We start from the raw sequence: 27,516 nt of genomic DNA on the forward strand, positions 1-27,516 counted from the left end.
TTTAAGTGAGATGTGTGGTATTAAAAATATATAACTACTTGATCATCTATTAAGATAACTGTTAGGATGCATGAAACTCTATTTGCAAAATGGAAACGAAAATGGAAAAGTAATCGCTACAAATTCCTTAGAAGTAATCACATTGTGATACCAAAGAAGAGTTTTAAAATACACCAAGTGATTTTAAAAATTTTTTAGATAATTTTTAGTTAAAAAAATACTTTTCAACCAGGAAAGTTTCCATCATAGATCATAACTATAAAAGGTTTCTATCACACTTCAAATCCATTTTTATTTTCATAGTTGATGTTGGGATAGTTGGGTGCTATTATAATGCAATCTCTTCTCATAATCTTAATTAAGCATATATATAGTAATCTATGCAGACCTCATTAGGAATTATCACAAGCCACGTAAAATTTTAATTTGCTTAGGACGATCCATGACTGTTAAGATTTTCTAGCTGCAATGTAAGTAACATCTTCTGTATAATATTTATAGTACATTATTTTTCAACTGTTAATACTAAAACTCATCAATTTAATACAGCAGTTATGCGTACCATTATTGTAAACAAACTAGCATAAATTTTTACTGTCTCTCTCTCCTCCTTCCTTTCTTATTTTTAACATTAATAGATCAGTGTTTTACTTATTCACGTATGCAAAATAATGGTTTGTGTTTACGCAAAATTATGCAAAAACAACTATAGACATATGTGCTTGCACAGCTTAAAAAAAATTACCTATGCAATTTACATCAACATACTTGAGAAAGGCGGGCGAGTAAAAGGTGATTAAAATTTTTCTCTCAGCTTAAGGTATTGCAACATGTCTTGTCAATGCTAAATCATTTGGCATTCAATCGAACACATGCATTCATACAAGGATACATTTATATGTCTATAATGTTACAACAAATATTTTATTAATTACATATTGTCATATTAGAAGCCTTGTTTCAAACCTTTATGTCGTTTCGAGTTGTAACCAATCTGTTTGCTCGAATAATACTTAATGACGACTATTATATGCACAAACCTAATGATCTTTTAATGCCGAAAAAATCTAATCAGTGCATAAGCAACTGCATGAAGCCAGTAGAAAAAAAATTGTCAAAGAGGTGTGAATAATATTAACGGCGCGCTTATCGAAAAAAAATTTTAATGTTTTCTTTATTAATAATAGTTTTAAATATCATTGTTTTTATAAAAAATAAAAAGAAATAAATGTGTTTAATTTTAAATTTAAATGGTTTAGTGTTTCAATTATTAATTAGTGTAATATTTTTAAGTGAAGTTAAAATTAAAATTATGTCGCCAAATTATAATTTCACGAAAATTGTGATAAAATAGTTTCATTCTTTGTTAATAAGTTTTTTAATTGTTCACTATTATTAAAAAAAAATAAATTATTTTTTAAAGTTCTCTATATGATTTGATATAATTATTTCAAGCTATTGTTTTTCAGTGTTAAATTTCTATGTCAAGTTTATTATATTTGCTAATGCTTCCATTAAAAAATAATAAAACCGTAAGCCAACTTAATTCACCACAGTTGAGAGCAACGCAGCAGCAGAGACAGCGCATATTCTATTATCAACCGTTAAAATACGAGGTAAGTGAGCTAATGTTTCTTTATAATTGTTTATATGGAAAGCAATTATTGAAGTGTTTTTCAATTTATTTTAAATTCATAAATTTTTCAATAAAGCCGCTTAAAATTTATCTAAAATTTTTTTTTATTATTATTAATTTTTTTTAAATATGTGATAAATATTTTTTTTTTTGAGTTTAATTATATTTATTGACAAACTTACTATGGTCTAATAAAACTTTAGAAAGATTTTGCATCTAAAAATATAATGCAGAATACACAAATATTAAGGTTTTAGTTGCAGTGTTACTAAAGAAAATAAAGACAGCTTTTTTAATAATATTTAAATCGAATAGTAAATAGATAGTTTTCTAAATATATTTGACACTTATTCGAAGTGATTGGATATATAAAAGTAAGGTTTACATTAAAATGATTTTAACTTGATGCCAAGGAAAAGTAATATCTGGAGATCATTATTAAAAAGGAATGGGAACAACTAACTAATATTTAAAAAGTATATTTTTATTGAAAAATTCAAAATACAATAATAATGTATGCCTTACTTCCAATATGTTATAAATTTGCATACAATATAAAATATTTATTCTCAAAAAATTAATATAAAAGAAATTATGCTTACTAATTTTAACATAATATGTAATATAACATAAACAGCGCAGTAACAGATACCTAACAGAGGCCTGCAATACAAGGTAAGTCAATCTATATTTACATAGTAATAAAAATGTTAAAATATTGCACAATAAAAATATATGTTGCAAATATTAATAAAGTCAATTCATATTACATTACATTATCAAATTTTTATTATTAGTTTATATTTATAGAAACTGTTCAAATGATAATCCTTAATACCAATAAATAAAGTTGCTTAAACTATTTTCTGCACAAAAAAATTTTCGCACATCTTACCTCCTACACGTCACCTGCGGTTGTCATAAAATGTTTATAGAATCATATTGGCAGTTTATTCATAATGTAATATCTATAATGAGAGCAAACATCCATTTACATTTCCCATATGCTTTCTATCTTTCCTACTACTGCTAAATGCTGTGTTATTTTTGAATGTCTTTAAGGGTTCTTGGTCGTATTATCTATATGTATTAGAATGTACATTTGTGGCATAGCCCTAATAATTGTGATTAAATTGTCTGACAATGCGAAAAGGATTGGCAAGTATTTAAAAGTGCACTTAAATAATATACTCTATATATACACTACATGTACTCTACATAGACTCTACATATACTCTATTATGTAGAGGCTAGTTGAGTCAGTGCACTTGAACACTTTTACTCTCTATTAAATGCGAGGCTTCTTCAACACCCTTCTTCACGCCTTGACTGTATTATTGTTTATGACTACATCAGACTAAGCAATAATTGACCTCAGTTTTACATACCTCCCCGAGGAGCCTGTAACCTTTCTGAGATTTGATAACGCGGTGTTGGTAAGCCTATCAGTTTTCGTAAATAATTTCAGGGCTCTATCCATTATATAGTTTTTGATCGATTTAATATTAAGGCTCATGAGGATGTCATTTGTTCTAATATACCATGGTACCTTGAAAAGTCTTCTCAGAGCCTGGCTTTGTGCAATTTCTAGATGGTGAATAGTAATGTTTGAGGCTTTGCTGAACGCTACAAATCTATATAGAAGTGAAGGTCGAATGATTTGGTTATATATTAGCATTCTGTTCTTGAACAGCATTGAAATTTTCATTTTTGAATAGCGGTTAGTGGTGTATATAAACTCCATATATACAATATATGTATTGTATATTTACTCTAAGAATACTTAACACATACTCTACATATACTCTATATATCCTTTATATACACTGCATATAAATTCCATATTAAATACATATATACTCTATATACACTCTATATTACTCTACATATACTCTAAATATACTCTATAAAGACTATATATACTCTACATATACTCTCTATATACTCTATATGCACTCTATATATATTATGTATAAAGGGAAGGTATTGAAGGCGCAAATATAATATAATTTGGCCTGAATTTAATATAATTTGATTAAGTTTTCTACTCTACATATAGTTTTCAACTAGTAAAAAAAGTTGCCGCAACCAAAAAAAGAAAAAAACGCAGCTGTTGTAAATAAAAGTCAATAAAAAAAAAGTTAATTCTCTAAACTAAAAACTGAAAATAAAATTTAATTACTTCAATAGAAAATTTATTGAAAATATTCTGCCAACCAACAAAGGGTAAAAATCTACATTTTGACACTTTTCAACTGAAAGTTGAAAATTGAAATTGTCTGATAAATTTTTTCAAACGATTTAAGTAACCAAAATAAAATTTGCATATCAGCCGAACTGTGCCGTTTCCACACAATTCAATGGGAACAAATGCATTTGTTAAACCAACATCTCTTCCACAGCCTCTTCCACAGCTAACCACTTGAGTGGAGAAGCAACAAACCCGCCTAAGCTTCTTCGAAATCATAGCTTCTATTTGCAAAGCGTAAATGATTACCACTTAAAGCACTGCTCCACTGCCACCTAAGGATGAAAGGAAACCAATTGAAAAAATGGGAACATATGTTCTGCTTTTCAAGCAGTAAGTGATTTTCGGAGGTTAGCTGTTAGCTACAATGCGACTTAGTTAAGGAGCGGTTTGAGCGGAAGAACTATTTTCCTACAACAGTGAAACGAAATGAAAATTCATTTGAATATCAAACAACGCAGAGACGGAATTCGGTTGGGTTTTTTAGGTGAACAATGCCAGTTTGGTTTTTTCAGGACTTCAGAGTTTTCGAATTTCCTAAGTGTGTGTGCAGCAATCAGTCAACGGAAAAAACTGCTAATACAACGTATCCTTGTTAACTGAATAGCTGTGCTGGCGATGGCAGCGGCAGCGGGTGCGGCGGTGGAAGATATGAAAATGATTTTGAGTGAATTGTTTCAGTTTTATTCGATTTGACTGTTTGACTGTTTTACGTGAGAATTTCTTTTCCCACACACAGACATTTTTATGGCAAAGGGTGGCCATTTCGCCTAACTGTTAGCTAACATTTATTGCCGTCTTCCATTCCGAAGCACACTCCCCAACTACTCCGCTTCAGGACTGCTTTTTTTCGATATATGGCTATATAGGTATATATTGTACAAATGTAGGCACATAACCCACTTTTTATGCGAGCGGCTTAATGCTTTTGCAGGCGATGCTGAATTTGATTCAGATTTGTTGTCTGAGTGCACCCACTGTGCCGCCCTTCCAGATTGAATATATATCGTCGCTTATTTTCTTTTTTTTCTTTTATTTTTTTTCTATTTTGTATATATTCTTCCTCTTCCTCTTAGTTTTTTGTGTCGAAAGTGTTTTGTTTTCCTTTCAATTTGTATTTTTATTATTTTCATTTGTGTTATTTTGTACTCATGAATAACTGCACACAATGAACTTTTCAGTCAACATTCCGGCCAGCTCCTTACTCCTTTCAGTTTCTACTTTGTGGGCTTTGTGGGTGCGCTTTGTTTGCATGGATCGCCGTATAAAAATATGCTTAGACAGAGTCGGGAATTGCCCTTTTCTGCAGCCCCGAATTCCGTTTGTATCTTTGGGTTATTTTATTTTATTTTATTTTATTGCTATTGCCATTGTCATTGTTTTTGTTGCTGTTACTTCATTCCCATGAATAAATTTCATATTATATAAAATAGCACATATATAAATGTTGACATTTTGTTTCTGACAGACATTGTCCTGTTATTTTGATGAATTTCATTTTGATGGACATGAAGCGTGAACTTTACATTAGGGAAAATAAATAAAATTTGAAATTTATTGATTTTCTTTTTAAATTAGTTAAATGAAGATAATTTAAAAGGAAGAATTTCTTGAAAGTATCTTCGTTGAGGAAATAACACAAGTAAGTACTTTAAAATTTAAAGTTAAAGTATCAAGAGAAAGTGGATGAATGACGAAATACAGTACATAGTAGATATATATCCAGTATTGAAGAAATGTTGAACGGGTTGCAAATTTAACTTCAGCACACCTAAGTGAACCTAAAACCTTAGTGAAATCAGAAAAAAGGAATATTCTTTTCACACTATGCAATTTATAAAGATATGTTTAGGATTTGTTATACAAAAAGTATTGTCCTTCTATTCTGGGAATAATATATTTTCAATGAATCAACTAATTCTGAATATGTCAATTTGTGTGTCCCAACTACTAGTTAACTGCCAACTGGACTATCACTGTCATAGCTGCATAACCACTTACATGGTTTTCGACCTATGCCCATAGTCCATTGCCTAATGACAATATCCGTACATGGGGAAGGCAAGTCACCGGAGAAACGCCAAAACAATAAGATATATACTTAGCCTTACAATTAATACTGTTTAATACTGTTTAGTTAATACTGTTTAATTGCTTTTATAATTGTGATTGTATTGTTTTATTGTACAACAATATACTTTACTATATGAATGACTTATTCATATTGGAGTGTTCGAGGTCTCTTACAATAGGCCTTAGTGCTTTTTTGCTAAAGAGTTATAGTACCTTAATTAACGCTGGTTTGATATAGTTCTATAAACAGTCCCGGTTTTAGCATTATTGGTGTTTTGTGCGAGATTATTACGGCACTGTATATCTACTATCAGAACCCATATGAATAACGCTCGGGATGCTACACTAGCTTTTGAGTGGTGAAAAATGTATGCAACTGTTCTCAGCGGCGCCGCCAGTTATTATGTACTGCTGAATAGATAGAATTATCACAAGTCTATTTCGCAACTTAACAGTTAATTGTTTATGTACTGTACAAAGAAAGCATTAAATAAGCCTTGCAGTGTTACTGGGATTGAATATAAAAAGTTTTAATAGGAAATTATCTTCTGAATATGAGTTTAGTATGATTGAAAGTAAAACGACTTAATGAAACTCTATTGCTTGACTTGTATTTGATACCGCTTTCTTTCAGTCAATATGATCCGTTGCTGCATCGCGCTCAACACTCTGAATATCAACAAAGAACTTCTGGAACCCAATCTAAAAAGCATCAGCTTGTAGAATTTTTTCCACTCTTTTTATGTTACAGTTAGACAGTATATCAACCATTTCAAAAATTAACATAATAATAAAATTGTTTCTCGTCTATCATTCTATGGTGGTAGTGACAGTAATTATAGTAAGTATGGTGACTCATAGTAGAGTTCAGTGTAGGTAAGATCGCTTAAAGGGAATAAGGTAGTCAATGGCTTTCAATAGTATGAATAATAACGGTGTTTTGACTTTTGTTTGTCTCTGAATTGACATAATATTCCGCAATCCTTAATCATACTTTTTTCATCTACAGTCCTTCTGACCTTAATTAAATATATATATGTTATAGCAGTTAATTGTTTATTTGTGGCATTGACTTATAAATAAATCGTTTTTGTGTCTTATAAATAGTGTCAAGTAAAGTTTAATAGACTGTAATTTGCAGATTACAAATAACCAAGGATTCAAGATTCTTTTTGCAAATAAAGATAAAAGTTAATATAGAGATCTTCACTATTTCAACTTAAGCAGTCAATTAGTTCCATTAATACAAATCCATCAAATATTCAATTATTTCACACTACGTAAATAAACTAAATATATTTAAATTAACTCTTTTTTTATTTAAATTTGAAAAAAATGTTAAATTATTCGTACCCAGCTTAGAAGGTATAGCTACTTATCAAAGCATTCCATATGATTATGTTAATATAGTGTGCTACTACCAGTGATTTTTAAACTAATTATAATAATAGATACTATTAAAATAATATAATTATAATAATTATCAAAGCAGATCTGATTAAAAATCAAAAAACGATACAATAAACGCTCCAATTTTCATCACTCGCGGCCGACATCAAAAACTGAGATTTTAAGATTTTCTTCTCAAACGCCATTCATAGAGACCAACAATTCTTTCCGCATTGGTTAAGTAGCCTCTCAGTTAGTCCATTCACAGTGGCTAAAATGATGACTATCGGTTTGTCGGTGTGTTTAAGATCTTTTGTTTGTCGGTATGCTTTTGTTCTAAACAAGCAAGTATCTCTACATTTTCCTGTAACCAATTTCTTCTTTATTATTTTATTTTGTATCGTCTCAGTTTATTTTTAATTGTCATGCCACCTGATGATATGTTTTTGATACAATGAAGCTCCGTTTTCCAATTTAGTATATAAATTTTTTTTTACTTTTTTTCTTTTTATTTGTATATATTTAAAACAAAATTTTTTTAAGGTTTTCTCTACTATTGTTACTCTTTCCTGTGCTTCGATATTAAATTGTTGCTTCACGGGTGGACAAGGCACTGAAACGCCCTGGAAAAACAGTTTGAGAATTGTAATCTTGTGCTGATCGTGAAATCTACACCTCTACACCTTCCATTTGTTATGATCTATGCTTGCGTTCGATTGTTCTATGATTCAATATTTTTGTCAATGTAATCTAGGCTTTGTTCAGTGTAGACAAAAATAAGTTATAATTGATTGCGGTACGTTTTGATCCATTATTACTCTATTTGCTACGTTCGTCTTTTCAACGGTTTTACGCTTCAATTCCTCTTTGATCGAATCGGTTCCGCTTTACAACAAATCGTTTTCTTCTGATTGTTTAGATGAATTTTGGAATTCCATTTGATTGTTTAGGATGCCATATGTGCAATTGATCTCATGCAGATCATATGAAAGACTTTGAGTGATATCTGTGTGCTAATAATTTCTATATAACATTTGTTGAAGGATTATCTTTAATTCTTATACCATATGTGTTACCTGTTAGGTATGTCAAAAAGAAAGTATTTCATAAAGATAATTAAGTAGTTACTACGAATTTTCTTTCGTTATAATTAAATTAATTTTTTTTATAATAAAACTTGCGTCTCTTTTATCTCAAAATCATATTTCTTCGACTTTACTCTTCCATTTTAGATTAAAGTACGATCTGTTGTGTATCTTCCAAATAATAATAAAGTGTTCCATAATAAGTGGTATATCTTCCGCTTATTATTTTTTAGTGAATATAAAATGCACAGGGATCGTTATAATAGATGGAATAATTTATTTATTTAAAAAAAAAATACACATTTTTATATTTAACTTGGTTTATTGGTTTATTTCATTACATTACTTTCTAAGGATTATATCGCGCAAGAGGCCATGTTTAGCTCCAATAATGTAATGTGCCATTTCTTTAACAGTTCTGATCATATTAACCCAAGTGTTGGCCCGCGATGGTATCTATTTCCCGACGGATGTTGGCTTTAAGTTCGTCCAGCGTAGTTGGTTTGTTGATATAAACCTTTAACGCCATGGATTTCCTTCAAGAAAAGTCTGACGCTGTCAAATCGTATGAACGCGGATAGCAATCATAATTACCATTTTTTTGATATTTAGTGATCGGCGTATAATCGCTTGGAAAAATCAACCGTGGCACTAACTGTAGGTGGTCATGTATCATTTGGTTGAAACCAGAAGTACTACATACTATTTTTACGAACAATCAAAATTGATAATCAAACCACGATGACTCACCTGATTGTTTCTTTGTCACTGATGTTTTCATAAAAGTATGGTCCGATATGGTATGGCTATGATACGATATGATATGAGTATGGTTCTTATATTTATTGTCAAAGTTATAGTATTGTCAAATGGGTCCACTTAATATAGCCAACTCTACAAACTTCTTTCCCGAGATGTTTTTACTTTACTTGAAAAAAAATGGCTCATTCAAGGATACAATTTCCTTAGAGTTAATTCACTACACCAGTGAATTCTTCTACTTTCAGACATTACGGATCAGACTAACACCCGACTTCGAATTGTTTTACCGTTTTTGGTATTATGGTTTTTAGTCTTTAGTGCTACTCACATTTGCTAATTTCTTCCTACTTTCAATATCATATAAATATTTCGAATCTGATTGCTCCTTCATCCGATTCATGACATGCATCACAGTTGATATATTTTGGGTTAGTTGGCTATTGAAGACTGACTCTGTGTTTCACATTTGGAAGGGCACGAGTTTAACCCTTGGTATTTGCAAAAAATTATTTACTTATGATTAAATATAAATAAAAATTCCAAGATCACTGATGATGGGTTTTTGGCAATACTCGTAACAGCTGTATGGTCAGCCAAAAATTCAATTAATTAATAAAATATTAATTTATTTATTATTGTAATTTAATACTGCTCGAAATACCGCACTGTTGAAAACAATAGTTTATATTAAGAATTTAATTTCGTTCGTCAAATCAGACGTTGAAAAGAAATTTAAATTTTAAAAATTAATAAAATAATATATAAAAGAAATATATAAAATATAAATTTAAAAACTTTATAAGACTCAAATTTTATTTTTATATTTCATTTAACTATTTGCTTATTTTTATTAAAAATATAATTATCATTTCTTTAGCTTCAGTATTCTATAAACTAACGTACTAGGTACTCAGAAAATATTTTTATTCCCATAGGAAAAAGTAAATGATGTCAATGTCTTCAACTTTTTTCAGAAACATATATTCTCATTAAAACTTCCATTTGAAACAATACAAAAACTTAATTGAACATGAATTTTAGTTTAAAAATTCATTTGCTTAATACAGAACTCTGATATCAATCCATCTGAGTCAAACGCAAATGTCGCTACCAATTAAGTTCTACAAATTTTTTGTCCCCTCCAAACGCAGTGTAAGAAGTGAAAGAAACTAATAGAAACACTTGTAAGCCCAGAGAGATTTTAAAAAATTAAAAAAAAAATGTATAAATAAAAAATTAAGATCAACTTAATTATTTGTACGATGAACAGTTTCGCCTCTCTGTCCGACTTAATCTAGATCAACTAAATAATAAGCATACCCACAAAAGCAACAACAACCGCCACTGATGCCACCGTAGATATCTGCGTATCTGCGTATCTTAGTATCTATGGTATCAAGTATTTTGTTGTTGAAAATATATCAACAAACAAAGTCATCATGATAATCGTCAAAGTCATCAACAACAACAAAACAAACGATAAAGCGAATCAAACTGGGCAAAAATATTATGCAGCGCTTCCGTGGCATTTTTTACAGTTGCCCTCTTATTTTTTTGGATTCTCTGTGCCAGACGTGGATTCGTCAATGTCTCGAAGCTGTCACTTCTTAGCGATATTCAAATATGTTTTCTTCAAACATATTCCTCGTCGGTTGGCGAGCATTTGTGTTGCAGTACGAGTATTTGTATCTATCCGATATATTTATGCAGTTATGCGTACAACAAGAATTATGATCGCTTCATAACTGCATATAAATTAGACAGATGGAGCCACTGCTCGTTTGTTGGCTGCACTTCATACTGAATGCATTTGATGAAGAACTACAGCTTCGGCAAGTTCATATTGAGGTACGAGTACTCGCACATAATCAAATTTATATAAAAGCAGCATAGGGAATTTATATGCTGAGTAATGCCGGGTTATTATTTATTAAGTTGATTTGAAAATTTAAATTTTAAGCAACTAACAATTTATTTTATCTAAATGTTGATAGTTTAATTTCATATCATGATTTATAAACTAAATTGTGCTGTGAAATGATGAATCAAAATGTCTCTGTTGAATAAATTTAAATTTAGAAATTTTTAAAAATCCAAAAAATTTGTTAGATTTATGCTTTGAAGTTCAAATGATTTGACATTCTATCAAACACAGTTTTTTTTATTTATTTCTAGGAATAAAAAGTAACTGCAATATAAAGACTAACCATAGATGTTAAAGTTACTAGTTGTAAAATAATATATAATAATAGTATATAAAATAATAGTAAAAATTAATCGTTACTATTTGATAAGGTAGTAACACAGATCAATAAATTGAAAAGTAAATCGTAGAAACATAGAAATGTATATATATAAATATATATATTTATATATAGAAATGTATATATAGAAATGTATATATAGAAATGTATTAAAATACAACGAACGCTTTTTATATGAAACTTAGTCATTAAAAATGTGATAGTAACAACGAGTTTGTAAAACATATCAATTAAAAGAACAAATTGTTCCTGTATATTCTCCCGATAAGATAATGTAATGAATGCTGTAACATTACTCGATTATACTAGACAATTACTAGATATCATAAAAAGAGTAACAGAACTGTATATTAATTTGAACAGTTATTAATTTATTTAAATATTTTCGATTTTTACAACTCTTTTCTGTTTGCAAATAGGTTTCTTATCATAGGACATAGATTTCTTCTTATAGAGCATAAAATTTAGTAGCTTAAACGACATTTTTTTAAGCAGCTCTTTTCTTTATTAGTTGTCTTGTACATTGTTCAACTACCACTAACTCTGTCTTTCATATTAGCTTTGCCATAGTAGTTACTAATATTAAATGCTATTGACTAATTAAATGAAATAAGCCCAGTAGAATTTCTGATGAAAATACGAAGTTAGTCGCTAGTACTAATTCACTAGTTACTATGCAACTAGTAGCTACTTACAAGTTATTGAATTATTAACTGTTAAGCTGTTTAAGTCTACAATACAACTATGAATACATCAACATACTAACACCTTACTACAAAAAAATTTGTTTCCTATATGAAATAAGAAACCGAGTATCCAATTAGAAATTGCTAATTTTTATAAATATAATTCGAATAATAGTTGAAAAGTAACTAGTAGAAATTTGGTTATGACTAGTTATTATATAAGTATTATTTATTAACCATTTAGACCTTGACTCGTAATCAATAAATAACCTCACGAATATAAAAAATTATTAAATACTAGTCACTTGGTGTTTAATACCTACTTACTAGTTGCTCAGTAACTATTAGCTACATACTTATAACTAATTCCTTAGTTGCTAATTGCTACTTACTAATTACAAAGTAAAACTTAATGCTTACTAATTCTTAAGTTACTAGTAATCACCAATTTTAAGTAGCTTTATTCTTGTTCTTTAGTGTACGCTTCCCCTAGTAAGGCACAGGGCCGCAAGTTTTAAGTAGCTAGTATCTACCTACTAGTATCTATTTGCTAGTATCTATTTGCTAGTATCTATTTACTAGTAACTATTTACTATTATTTATTTACTAGTGTCTATTTACTAGTATCTACTTACTAGTATATATTTACTAGTAACTATTTACTAGTATTATTTACTAGTTACTAATTTAGTTGTGGCTACTTTCTAATTTCTTAGTAGCTAGTAGCTATTTCTTGATTACTTGGCAACTAGTGGTACTTTCCGATAACAAAGAAACTAGTAGATACTTATAGTATTAGTGACTAGCAGCTACTGCAAATTCAGAAACAAATTCATAAAGAATAGAAGAACATAATAGTTATAATGAATATATTTCTCCAAAAAGTTTCTTGCATTTGGTTTCTAAATGAATCTTTAGTTCCTCAATATTATTTTTTTCCTCCCTCTTTTGTTCTAGTCTCAATAATTTCAGAATATAATACTTAGAGATGTAAACTGGGCTCCATGTTATTTCAGAATAAGGAACAGTTTTAGCCAATTCAAAATTCTATCAGTCAAAGAAGATGTAAAAATGGTCCATAATATAATCTAATACAGAACGGTTTGCAATTGATACTAACGGTTTCCTACTTAGGAAGCTCAAAAATTTTCTTAGAAGGTTGTAGAAAATGATGTCATGTGAAAGGATTTGAATGATTGGAAGCTTTGCGTGACTGTATTCAATTAAAGTATAGTCTATATATTTAATATGATAAAAATATTTCAACTTGTCGATTGAATTAGTAATTTAATCATATAAAATAAAAGGTCAAATAAAATTATATTAAATATTAAAATTAAATATATATGTTATTTAATAAATAACAAAGCAAAAAAAATTTAGTGTTGTCAGGAACTTATATATATGTTATAAGTAAATAATATATATTATATATATTAGATTTTCTTAAATAACAAAGATTAAACAATTACCATTATACAGTCCCTTCCTCTTTTCAGTCTCAATACTAAAACTCCAGTATCTACTTAATATAAAGTTTATCTGTCAGTTTTTTAACTCTGCGATGATTTGGGTTATTTATAGCTTTAATATATAATATATAGGTTGTCTTAGTAGTTGTTGTTTAGCTATTGTACACTATAACTCATAGGTGAGGGTTTTCCATTGTACTTTCTTATAATATATCCTTACCATATCCTAATATTTTTCACATTTGATATGGAGCCAAACTTTTTTATTATTATTTAATTAAGTTATTATTATATATACAAAATTATTTTAAAATATATTAATAGTATTACATTAATATTATAATATAAGTCTAAAATATATATTAATTAATAATAATATTAATATTATATTAATATTAAAATATATTAATATATTAATATTATTCCGATGCCATTTCTTAAATTTGGCTTAAGCCTATTAAAGCCGCTTCTACTGACAATAAATGCTCACCACCTATGGAAAGTATCTGAACTATAAAGTATTGAAAAATATTTCTCAACTGACTGTAGAATATTTAGATATCTTGAAAAAATATCTATTAATAATTTCGTTATTTTTTGAACTAAATGAGAAATAAATTCTAGCCATAATTTTTGACATCTTTTTAGTGTACAATTTGTTTGTTTTTCTTATTTGGAATATTTAACTAGTCTGGAAGATGCAGATGCAACCTCATTTCGATATTCAGTTTAAAATAAAAACCAAACTGAAACAAACCGAACCGAGCCAAACCGAACGATGCAGAGACATGCAAACATTTTTTAAAGATACTGTCATTTGCTATTATTTATTTCCGAGATATTAGAAGATGCGATGCGATGCGATGCATTTAATTGAAAGAGTAGCACTAATTAAGGTCAAAATATATTTAAGATATAAATTCAAAGATGGCCTGGCGATAATTAGAAATACCATATATTCTGTTTAATATTACATATCACAACTTTTTTAAACAGCTGTTGCTGATTTGTTTGGTATTCATAAAGATTCTAAATGATGTTCGTTATCATTGCAGAGAATATCTGTGATGTGAGAATTATGCAATATTTTATATTATGTGGCAATCGAATGAAAGTGTAGTGCCTAATTAGGCAAAAAATCATAATAAGAAAAGTTAGAAGAAGATAAAATAATCATTAGTTTCATAATTTATATTCAAAATAAACTCCAAAAAATCTTTTAAATAACTTTTATTATTGAAATATGCGTACAGGCAGCTGCGGTTTTTGAGCGGCCATGAAACTAAAAGCTAGAACGCCTGCTTAATTGTAGCTTAGCGCATTACACAAAATAGCTATTAATTTTAGGTTGTTATTTCTTAGTACTATTAGGCCTTGAAGTGAAGCACAATTATGTAGTGAAGTCCCAACACACACGAGACACCAAAAATATAAAGCAGTCTTCACACACATCGGAACGTCTGAGTAGACGTTGTTCGTAGCTCAATTCTCATAGTGATATTAGATATTTTTGTTTAGTGTTAACACAAAAAAAAAAAAAAATGTGGCTAATAAGCGGCAAAATAACAATAAAAAAATTATAACAAAACCGAGCTAAGCAAAAAATTACATTGAACTGGGGTAATAACAATTAACTTCGGTCTTGGTTACTTGCCCCTCGAAGATCACTTTGTTCGCACCTGATCATTTTCGGTGCGATCACATATGTACCATAAGTGAGTTTTTTGCTGCTCGTCCATTGGAGCGTACGTAGCACTCGATACCTTCTACCTACTGTCGATGCTCGATGATCTGCTCGCATATCAACCAACTGCTTTATGAGATGTTTTTCTTCTGCTCTTATTGTTTTCGTGCTAAGTTTAATGTTGTGATTAATTTTTGAGGTTCGGCTGTGAAAAATTTGTGTTTTATTTCGTACAAGTTCACGAGCACACATGAGAGAGGTTAAGCACTGCAATCCGGCCAGTTGAGTCTCGGAATTGAAATGAAAGGGCAACAAATACTTCAAACCTGGGCTGGTACCTATTTCAATAACGTTTTTACAGCTATTTAATGAGTAAAATAGTTAAAAGTATTACGACGCCGCAAAATGTTCTCATATTATTGCTTTATTATCAATGGTTAACTCAAAATCGTGATATTTCCTATGGACAGACGTTTTATTAGTCAAATGTCGTGTATCTTTCTCACATAGAAGCTTTAAGGAAAACGGCGAATATAATTCAATTTTTGCATAACAATTAACCGCACCTTTGGCAAGAAATCACTGCTGAAGTCATTTGCTAATAACTGTAACTAATCTAACTTACATTCGCTTTAGCTATGGTTAATAAGTTTCCTCATAAACATTACTTTAACTTCAGGTTAGTGTTGAATTTTTCTTTTAAATATTTGTTTGTATTTCCAACAACATTTCCAATTTTCTCTACTTATTTCGCAAAGAGTTCAGTACAACTATCTTTAGTTACTACTTGCCACTTACCAACTCAATAAAACACTAACGTAAGATCCATAAAATAACCCATAAATATTTATTTGCGATGTAAATGCAATTTCTATATATCTAAATGTATTTCAAACCTTTCCTCTCTTCTTCAGTATCTATTTTTAACAAATATTCGACAAATAATATCGAAGTCTTTCTTCTAGTGTCCATCACTGTAATATTCTCAATAAAATGAGTTTTAGTATTTTAATTCATTTTTATTTAAAAAAAATAGTTGACTGTTGGATATAAAATATCAATATGTAGTAGTATCTTCAAGTAGTATGCCAGTGATACACTAAAAGCATAGGTTTCTACCAACAATTATGGGCCTATGAAGACGACGAAGCTCCAGACTGTTAAACTCAATTACAGACTGGACAAAATTCAGATTAACATAAAGATCACAAAATTAAGATTAAAGATACTAACATCACTACGGATGTTAGTATATTTGATAAGCATTTTAAAAGTACGGTTTTGGTCAGATTCTGACTCTGACAATGACTGACAATGAGTTTCAAATTTGGCTGGGCACGATTCCAACTTGGTACTAACAGTCTCAAAAATTTGTGATATTTACGTATTATTATATATATGTAATAATTCTAAGACCACTGATGATGGGTATTTGCCGATACTCGAAACAGCTGTATCGTCAGCCAAAAGTTCAATTAATAAATAAAATAATAAAATTTTATTTTTGTAATTTAATACTATTAGAAATAACTCTCTATTGACAATAATAATAACATTAATCTCAAAAAGGTTTTTTTTTTAATATCAACCGTAGTTAACATATAACATATATTGCTTTTTGATGAAATTTCACTTTATTCCCCAACGTAGTCTCCTTTAAGAGTAAAACAATCATTCCAGCCCTTCTCTTAAACTCCTTTAGAGAGTTCTCTCCTATAAAATGATTCATCTTTAATCTTAATATATGCCTTAGTTTTATCGATTGCTTTATGATCGGAGTCAAATCGCTTACTCTGCAACATTTTTTTGAGATCTGCGAAATGATAGTTATTGTTAGGGACCAAATCTGGCGAATGCGATAGATACAGTAATAATTTTAAATTTAATTCGTACATTTTGGTTAAGGTAGTCAACAAATTTCTATATGGCACATTGTCTTTGTGAAGGAAGACGTTTCTCTTCTTCAGTTGTAGCCGTTGTTTGTCTTATTGAGAGAAGATGGATTTCTTCTTCATATGGAACTGTTATTTTGTGATTTTCTCTTTGAAAAACATCAATTTGACCATGTAGTGATCGCTTGTGATGGTCTAGCCTTTGATGATGAATAGAAGTTTCATCCATTTAAAATACATCAATTTGACCATGTAGTGATCGCTTTTGATGGTCTAGCCTTTGATGGTTAAACATTAAATATTAAATATTACGCTTCAACAGATTCAAATAGTTCTTAGAATTATCGACTTGTTGTTGTTTTTTTGTAGACTATCAGCAATTTCGAACTACCACTTACACATCCAATATTAGCTTTCTCATAGACAAATGTTTATGTAAAATTAAGTCAAGAGATCGATTTCTCTAAAATCTTTAAAGTGTCGGGTATTTTCTGTAACTGCGCTAAGGATTTGCCAAAATGATTTTGTGGACTTTATTACCATTTGCTTAAAACCCTATATTCCTTTTTTTCAATTGTAAGTAATTTTGAGTTAATTTTAAGGTATAAATAAAAATTTTAAAGTATAAAAATATATAATAAATATTTCTATTTTGTCTTTTTAATAAAAAAAATTTAAATGTACTCTATTAACAAATATATTTGTTATTAATTATTGCTTTATTCTATTTTTTTTTGTTGCAATAAGTTTTTCATGTCTTATCTAAAATGACTGGTGTATTCTTAATGTCTTCTTTTCATTGAAACAGTGATACTCAGGTACTAACACCTTTTCACATTATAACTTCATTCTATTTATTTTAAATGTTGAATTATATTGTCTCTTTTAAATATATATTTTTATATGTATAAAGATATACATATATTTAAGATATAAAAACATTAATATGGCACATAAATATTGGTCAATTAATAAACTTTCATTATACCACTCTACACCACTCACCAAATAACTTCATCCAAGTCGGTAATACCTTTTTCAAAAAAAAAAAAATGGAAAAATGGAAAAAAAGTTATAATGAATAGACACATTTGTATATAGATACTTATATCATAGCAAATGCAACGGCATAAATAAAATGAAATTGTGATAAAACTAAATTATGATACAGCAAAAAGTAAAATTAGTCCAAAATAACACAAAAAAAAAACTATACGTACTCGTATATAAAGAAAAACGTTTCAATAAGACAACGGCAAAAGCTTATCTAGCCGACCAATGCGATTAATGATGCTGAAACAAGAAGAATTCATTCAAAGAATGGAAAAATGAAAGTTTCCAAAATCGAAAACAATAATTCAAGTTTCAAATAGTAACTCAGGCTAAACCCTAAACTAGGTTAAAAGTAGTTCGCACCACGTACGCCCAAAACAAAAACACAGCTGGATCGCATACACACGGCTACGAGGCTGATCATCCATTCAATGCCATATGGAGCGTTGCGATGCGATACGTTACACATGCGGCGAACTCCCAAAGAATTCGATCATGGCAATATTAAATCAAACGTATACGCTCGAAGAAACACTTTTGTGGGTAAATTATGGAAAACATTGTATCCGCGAGTAGAAAATGAAGAAAAATGGAATATGAAAATTAAAAAATGCTTAACACTTCCACACCAGAGGTTTAGCTCTTGGCTTGATACGTATGCATGCTGCGCCGGACTGGCAAGACATCGCACCTAAGCTTAATTCACTTTTGCAGCGAAAGAAACATTACGTCGACGTTGGACTGGACTCTTGGCAGTCGTCTGTCTGTGCGGTTGCATGCTGAAATCTACTTCACTCTAATAACTTAAATCTAATTTTACAGCTGAAATACGTGTTGCTATTAGTTTAATAAGCCACAGATAAGCGCACAAGACCAATGAATCCAAAGCAAAAATTACTTTTTAATACTTTTTAGGGAGTGGCACTGCACACAATGTCAACTCGTTTGTTAAAGCTCAGAACTCGCCAGCCATATGAGCTGCTCACAATGAAGTACTTGAACCGTAAATGGGTTGCCGACAGCCACACTTGTGTTGAACTCATTTTTAAGCAGAATTTTTATTTAAAAAAAAATTGAAGATTTCTATAAGTTAAAGATATATACATATATATGTTAAATTTCTATTCTCATTTCGCACTTATAGTCATGTATTTGTCTGCTAGCTTACAGTTCTTCGATTTTTCTTGTTTATTGTTGTGTTACTTCATCCACTGTAAGGTCTTGAAATTCTACTCTATAAAAGAAATTTTATTTTCCATGCTAGTATTTGTTCAACAATTAGTGTCCTCTTCATAATTTTCATTGTTGACTTACTGAAGTCGCCACTAGAAAGCGCACTGACTGGCTATTTGCTTAGTGGTTGCGTCTTTCATGCTCTTGCGCCTTTTGTGATCTTGTTTACATGTTCGATTAGAGTGCGACATAATTGTCAATTGTGGCAAGACAACTTCATCATCCAACGATCAAATTAATGTTCCTCAACAACAACAACAACAGCAGCAGCAACAACAAACAAATTAAGTTGTCAATTAGTGTTGTGGCGTGTATACAACTTTTGACAACTTGAACTGTTTTTCATGATCTCTAAGTGCTCGCTCGTATCTTCTTATTTGTTCAGCATAATTTAACGGCCACGCTATGTCGTGTACTTCGTGCGAAATGGATGATCTAATTCTGGAATTAGATTCTCTTCCCACAAGATAAATAAAAAATTAGAATGTTTTGGTTCTGACAGTATTGGAGTTTAATGATCATATAAAAAATTTCGTATTTATTAGGATTGCATGCATTGACTCATTGACAATCAAATGCTAATTGAAAATGTATCTGATTTCAGAAATTATTACAGATTTCATGAAAAGTTAGTAGGACTATATAATTTAATGTGTGAGAAACTTTTTTCTGAGGTACTCAATAATTCAAATTTAATTAGACTTTTTGTGCATTTTATAGAAATATTTTAAAAAATTCTTATTTGTAGTTTATATTGGTTATACTAAATAATAGTAGACTAAGCTTTTCAATCACGTCTAATCCCAACAGATAATATAACAACTAAGAGATTTAAAATAACCTACATACTTGATCTGTAGTATTGATTTGTAGTGTTGAGTAAGGTTGAAAGTTCGCGAGTTTAGTGATCAGTGATAATACATCGATATTTTGAAAGCAACCAACGATTCAAGATCAAACCAAATAAATTTATTTTTGTGCATTGCTTATCATAGGATAACGATCGATGCCTTATTGATACCTAGAAATACTTAAAAGCAACATTGCAGTGATGCTTTTTTAAAGTTCCAGAAGGTCTCTCAGAGAAAGTGATATCCTCAGGCTAACAGGTATGTTAAAATTCAATATAAATTAAACTGAAAAGTCACTTATGACATACTAGTTATCTATCTTGTGATTCTGAATTATGTGACCATTTTAGTCAATTGTTTTTGAATATGTCAACCGTATCTTTCATTCAAGGTGTCATATATTTACTTGAGGATTTGCCATTTTACTTTATGGATCTCTTTCCAACCACTGTATATGTAAAATTATATGAAAACTTACAATACCTACAATAGTGATTGTATAATTGTTGCATTTTATACATAATAAGAAGTTTAAGAAATCGGACTACAATGGATATAACATCCATTTTAACACAATATAGGCCAAGCTAATAGGAAACTGAAAGAAAATACATTTGTAATAGATATATTACAGACTAATTTCATTTATCACATAGCACGCACAGTCTGTGGGTCTACCTGATATCTTATAATAGCATATTTAATATTTTGATTATCAAGCCCATTATTCTAGAATTCAGCTAACAATAGAAGTGAAGCTAACTCATCGCGTAATGCACACAACTTACGCTGCGACGACTTAGCTTTTGGATAAAGATTTTTCGTTTCTTAAGTCATTTAGGCTTTAGGCTTTAATAGAACCACCATTGATTTTTATATATATTTTCATATACCTACACATATTTTTTTTTTTTGAGGAATATTGAAAATATGGATATACAAGAGATGTGATACTAACAGAACAGTGCTATAAAATGGATCCACACGATTTGGTTTTATTGTGTGTGATATTTTCCAGATCTGTGATTTTACGTTATCTTGATTTTATCGACTCTCAAGATCATAAGGTTTGTCTGTAGTGGGAGTTTTTTTTTCTGCAGTTATGTAAATCTGCGGGTACAGTCGCTGAAACTTCGTGATTATACGTCAGGTTATGGCCGATCAAATGACAACCAATGATAGACAAGTTATTGAAAATTCACCCATAAAGGTTTTATTACTATAAAATGTTTTAAGAAGGACACATGAATTTCATATTAATTGTAAAAATTCAAATATTTTAATTCAAAAAAATTGGTTATAATTTCAATTACAAGTATTTTTTTATTTACGTTAACTTTTGGAACCTCAAAATAGATAATCGTGTAGTATATAAGGCTTGCTTTGATTATAGGCTTTCTATTTCTTTAACACTGTTATATTCCGTAAATTTAAAAGAATAGTGCTGTATTAATACATAAATTCTTTCTAATTTAAATAATGATCAGTCATTGAATAATCAAGAAGATTATGGGGAATACTTAAATTAGTCATTGAGGTACGTAAGACTCTGCTGAAACTCCCTAGCTAACAAAAAGTAAGAGACTCAACATTACATAGTGCTTTGGAGAGACTGTAAATATGGTATAATATATAAATATATTTATTATAGCAAAAACTTCTTTTTACTGATTTAATAGTTTATAGTTAAGCTCTTAACTTAATTATGTAAAGTATGAAATCATTTTTTGCTGATATATATTAAATTAATTAAAAACTTTAATACTATTAACGGTGTTTTTGATTGAAACTAAGTATATATATAAATACTTATAATTAAATGTGACAGCAATAAATAAATTTAATTTAAATACATATATAAATATTACCTTCTTTATAATTTTTTCTTTATTTAAAAATATTTTATTTAACCAAATCAACTCATTTTAAATGAAATGCAGCTTTATTGCTTACATTATTCATAATTGATATTAAATTTTTATGAAATTATTTTTCTCTATGTACTCACATATATATATATAAATATTAATTTATTTACTTTACTGATTCGAGATGATATAATGTAGTTGTCATTCAAAAGAAAACGTGTGTATGTAATCATTTGCATTTATTCCATTCGATATTACGCTATTATGGCAGATCAAATACTTAATGCTTCTGGCTTCCTTTTTTATCGATTTCCTCCCTTTGTAATTTACTCGACTTTAATTATATTATCAAATTTTTTGATGTGGTCAGACGTTCGATGACTGCCCACAAGTAAAATTATAGTAGAAAAAAGACTTCTTACTCCCACAATAAAATTTTTTGAAGTGTATTTCAGTACTTGGCCGCAAATGGCTTTGAGTTTAATTGTATCTGCAATAAAATGAATTAGGTATTTCTTTTGATGTCTCTCTTATAATTAATTAAAAATAAAAATCAAAGCGAGCCACCACAAATTAGTATTATATTTTGTTCTTCTAATTTTATTGTGTTTTAAGTAACTATAAATAATTTTTTTTCCATTCTGATATCTGTGAATACTTTTATATATTTTTGTGTTTATATTTGTTTTACGTAGTTTGCTTAAGTATCAAGCTGTGTTTATTTTACTATTAAACTAATTAAAATGACCGCTCTGTGTGTTTGGTTTGATTATAATCAAACAGACACATCAAGACGAAAGCATTTGGCCAATACTCGTACCAGAGAACGTAGAATATTCACTTTCTGAACAGTTTTTGTGGATATTTATGAATGAAAATACGCTAAAATAAATATAGATTGTTAATAGCACTAACATAAATGAGTGAATATAATTATGTTAAAACACAAAAAAAAAATTTAGTATTGTTTTTATCATTTTTTTTTTGAAAACCAGTTAAAATCTGACGACTACTAATGACTACTAGTGTTACCTCTCTTGATATAACTACTTAAATTTGTTGTATATTATTCTATAACCGTACAGGTAATTGGACCAACACATATTAAATAAAGAAAAAGATAGATGACATAAGTTAACTATATCCAATAATTCTTTTTTGAATGATGTTAAACCTTTGAATGCATTTCTTTAGTGAAAGTGTTAGATAAAATCAAAGCATTCACTCAGTCAACCATACCTATAAGAAGTTAAATTAAAAGGTGAAATTTAGAAGTACCTAAACCTGAATAGGAAACTCATACTGAAATTTGTTTAGTTTTTAATAAACTAAGAAAATTGAACATAAAGTAAAAGCAAGTGGCAAGAAACACAGAGATAAAGAGACAGTGGGAGAGAGAGAGAGGAAAAGGAGAGAGGACAAAAGAGAGAACAAGAAAAGGGCAAGAGACAGGACAAGAGAGAGGAAAAAAGAGAGGAAAAGAGAGATAATCAGAGAGAGGAGAGAGAAAGGAGAAAGAAAGGGAAAGACAGAGAGTCGAGGAAAGAGAAAGGGGGAGACAGAGGATAAGAGAGAGAGTAAAAGAGGGGGAAAGAGAAATGTGGGATAGGGAAAGACATTGATTTCAAAGTATCACCAAAATCCAGTATCAGTGGAGGTTTTAGATTCGTCGTCATAAAAAATATTAATGAACCCTCTTAGTAGAATGTTAAAATTTAACAATATTTTTGAGATATCATATTTCCACATGAAATGTAAAATGGATACACTATTTTGCACTGGCATTACAAATAGCGAAAAATGATCTGTAAGGTGCTGGTGTATTTATCTATGACTCACTATAATCCAATTGTCTTATCATACATAATTTACTGTCAGTCTAAAGGTCATTTTAATCGCTTTTTTTTTGGATCATGAAGATTCATAGGAAGTAACGTAGTAAATCAATTAAAAGGCTTACCAGAGGTAGTGCTTATTGCCCAAGTTGCTTTATAGTCTGGCTAGAAAAAAAATCTTGAAGTTAATTAAACTTCCATGCAACCATATTATCGAGACGTATGTCGCTATAGGTTTGATTAGAGAGATATATCGCAAATGCTTTATTGCTGGATTAAGGCGCAGCATCTAGCCGAAGGCTTTTCTATATTATCCAAAGGTAATAAGTGCATGTGAAACTTTCTAGTTGTGCTCAAAATTATCTTCATATAACTCACTTTAGCAGATAATTGTAAAGTTAGTTCATTCAAAATAGAAAATAATCGATTTCTTTTGGCGTGACTTGAAAACTATAAAAATCTCCTTTTCATCCTTAATTCATCCTGAAATTGTTAAGCATTTCTGTGCAATAGTCTACTCGTCGGTCAAGTTTGATACTTATAAGTTGTTTACTCTCTTACTCTAAGCGCCGTTCTAACTCTTTTAGCCAACGGGAACTCAGCCATTATATTTGCTTTCGTAGATTTCACGATTCCTAGTTTTCAGACATCTTACACCTGTTGAGTAAAAGGCTTGTGGCTGTTGAAAGTTCTCTGAAGACATATATATGTCTTTGTGCACCTTGATCCAAATAAGTTAATCTTGTATTAGAAGTGGTATAGATACTGCTTAAAGCACATATATTCACTTAAAAGTTGTTTTAAGCAGAAATTAACTTCACTGTGTTGCTGGTTTATCCACCTACATTCTAATATTCAGGATAAAAGAGAACTACCTGAAGTATTGCCAAGAGTATTTGCAATAACACTTTTGATGTAGATATATTGATATAAATTAAATATGGGAATATAGATTGTTAGCCTCAACTAAATATACTTTATTTGTGAGAAAATTATTGTTAATATAGTATATATAGTAGCATAATTATAATAGTAATAAGTTCTTCGCTTTTTTAGAATATGAAAATTAAACGATTGGCTTGCATGACTAATTCTTAAAATCATTTCATTTAAAATTAGCATCCTTAGGGCATAAAAAGCAGACTAAGTTTTAGTAATATATAAAACCTTTGCACATTATTTTTTAAAGACAAGAGTAATTTTATGATTCATATATCATAAAACGGGAAAGGAAGCAGCAGTGAGAGATGCGAATGATTCTTAACAAGCATTTAACGATTTAATTTGAAATTGTGTGGAAGATTATACAAAACAAAATTTCAGCAAATGCCAGACGCTAATCCTTTTGTGCTGTTATAATATTTATTGGTTAAATACGGCAAAGGACGACGTATATATGCCACAAAACCACAGAGCAAATGCAGCCAACAAATTCAAATGACTTAGTCTCGCCCCACCGAAAGTATTGGCAAAATACTGGCAGTGAAAAAAATTGTTCCAAAGGAGCTCAAGGGACAGACAGACACTGCGGCTGTGCAAAACACATAAATTATAATCATTTCGATATTTTTATTTAAACAAGCGATTTTTGAATTCTGAACTTGCCCAAAAAATATAATTCAAAGTATTAAAAATGAGTATCTTGGCTCAGTTTCGGCAAGTGTGGTTCTCCTCCCGCTTCAGACTTCCCATTGCGGTTCCAGTATTTATATATATTTATTTTGTATTTCCTATATGAATCGACTCATATGTTTCGATACACATTTTTGGCATTTATGCTTTTGACATTTGAAATGTTGCCTTTTCTTGGAAATATTTTTGCATTTGAAACTATAAAATGTGCAAAAAAGGCTTAAGGGAATCACTAAAGCATTTACAGTCATAAATTAAATTATGCCTTTCGTATCCTTCTTTTTCTATGTTTTATTTAAAATTCGATTTTTTTTAATCAAACACAAACGGAATTATAAATCAAACGATTTTTCAAGGTTTCTATTTAATTTACTTAACAGAAATTTAATCAAATATTTATGCATTGCAAAGATAAAATTTTATTAACTTCATATCCTCTAAATATATTTGTCACAGTTATTTCAATCATTGAAGAAGTCCTTTAGGTGATAATTGTTGATATTATAATTACTACATAAATTATAAATATTGTGACTCAACATATCCTGTGGTCCTATACACGGGTTCCGAATATATTCAATCTAAAGCCACTAAAAGCGTGAGTAAACTAATATTTATTAACATCATAAATGTTTTTGTTTAGTAATTGATATAAAAAATAGATTCTACTAACAAAAATGTAGTTATGGGACCCCAATAAACAGATTTATATAAATTGAATGAGTCCATCTGGAAACACTGTATTTTTGATCAGGAAATTAATAGTGTCTAAGACTATACAAAAGTATTTGCATGCATCATTTTTATCTTACGGTATTGTCATTAATTTCCGAGGCATGCCGAGGCAATATGATGGCAGACAATATCTCAAGTAGCAGCATGGCTTCAATAATGATAAGCCCAGAAACTTTCAGCTGTCTAGTTGAACGAACCCTATCCATTCTTATTGACGGCACAGAGGTAAAAGAAAGAGGACTCTATTGGGAAAGACTACCAAGACCATCAGAATCTAAAATGCTTTTATAGATTTACAATTTAAAACGCTTTAAGGATTACATAGAACAAACATATAATAACCTCAGAATTATTATTGGATTACTAGCCGGTCACTGTAGATTGAATAATCACTTAACAGAGTCAGGCATCCAATCCAACTGAGTTTGCAGATTCTGTAGAGAAGGGAAAGAAACTGCATACCATGTGCGAGGAAAGTTCCCGGGAAACAACTAGGATGGTATTTCATAGAAACATAGAGATTCAAGACTTGGAAAGATGGGGCCTATACTGTGATTCATTAAAAAAATCAGATTTGGAGAAACACTCTATTTCGACTAAGGGGCACAATAGATTGTTAAGTTCGTTGTCTATTATACCTTTCTTTTCCTAATATATTGTCGCTAATCCTAATAGTAGTGACAAGCCGAACGTTACAATTTAATGAAAAAATCGAAAGCGTGATCGGTCACCTCAAATATCAAATAGATGCATTATCGAGCTATGGTAACCGATTTTTTCATGTTGATTATTCTTTAAAATTGTATGCAACATTTCTAGTTCCAACAATATGGTGAACCACCTTAGGCACCTCATTCCATAATCGATTTTTTGAAAACACTTTTCTCTGGCAGCGTGATATCCAAACCTGGTACCTTTAACTGACCTCTGCATTTACCAGGTTCTGTGGTTACTTAAACTACAAGCTTTATTTTAACAAGCTGAATATGCCAGACGAGCTTCAGGCCAATGTAAAGTAGAAATAAGTCATACCGGCCAAAATATTGGCAAATACGTTCGTCAGTTTTTCGGCTGACTTCGAATAAATGGAATGGAAGTTGCTCTGAGGTTTTCATTGC

The sequence above is a fragment of the Teleopsis dalmanni genome, chromosome 2 (genome assembly GCF_002237135.1).
Source record: "Teleopsis dalmanni isolate 2A chromosome 2, ASM223713v2, whole genome shotgun sequence".
NCBI classification, from domain to species: Eukaryota; Metazoa; Arthropoda; class Insecta; order Diptera; family Diopsidae; genus Teleopsis; species Teleopsis dalmanni.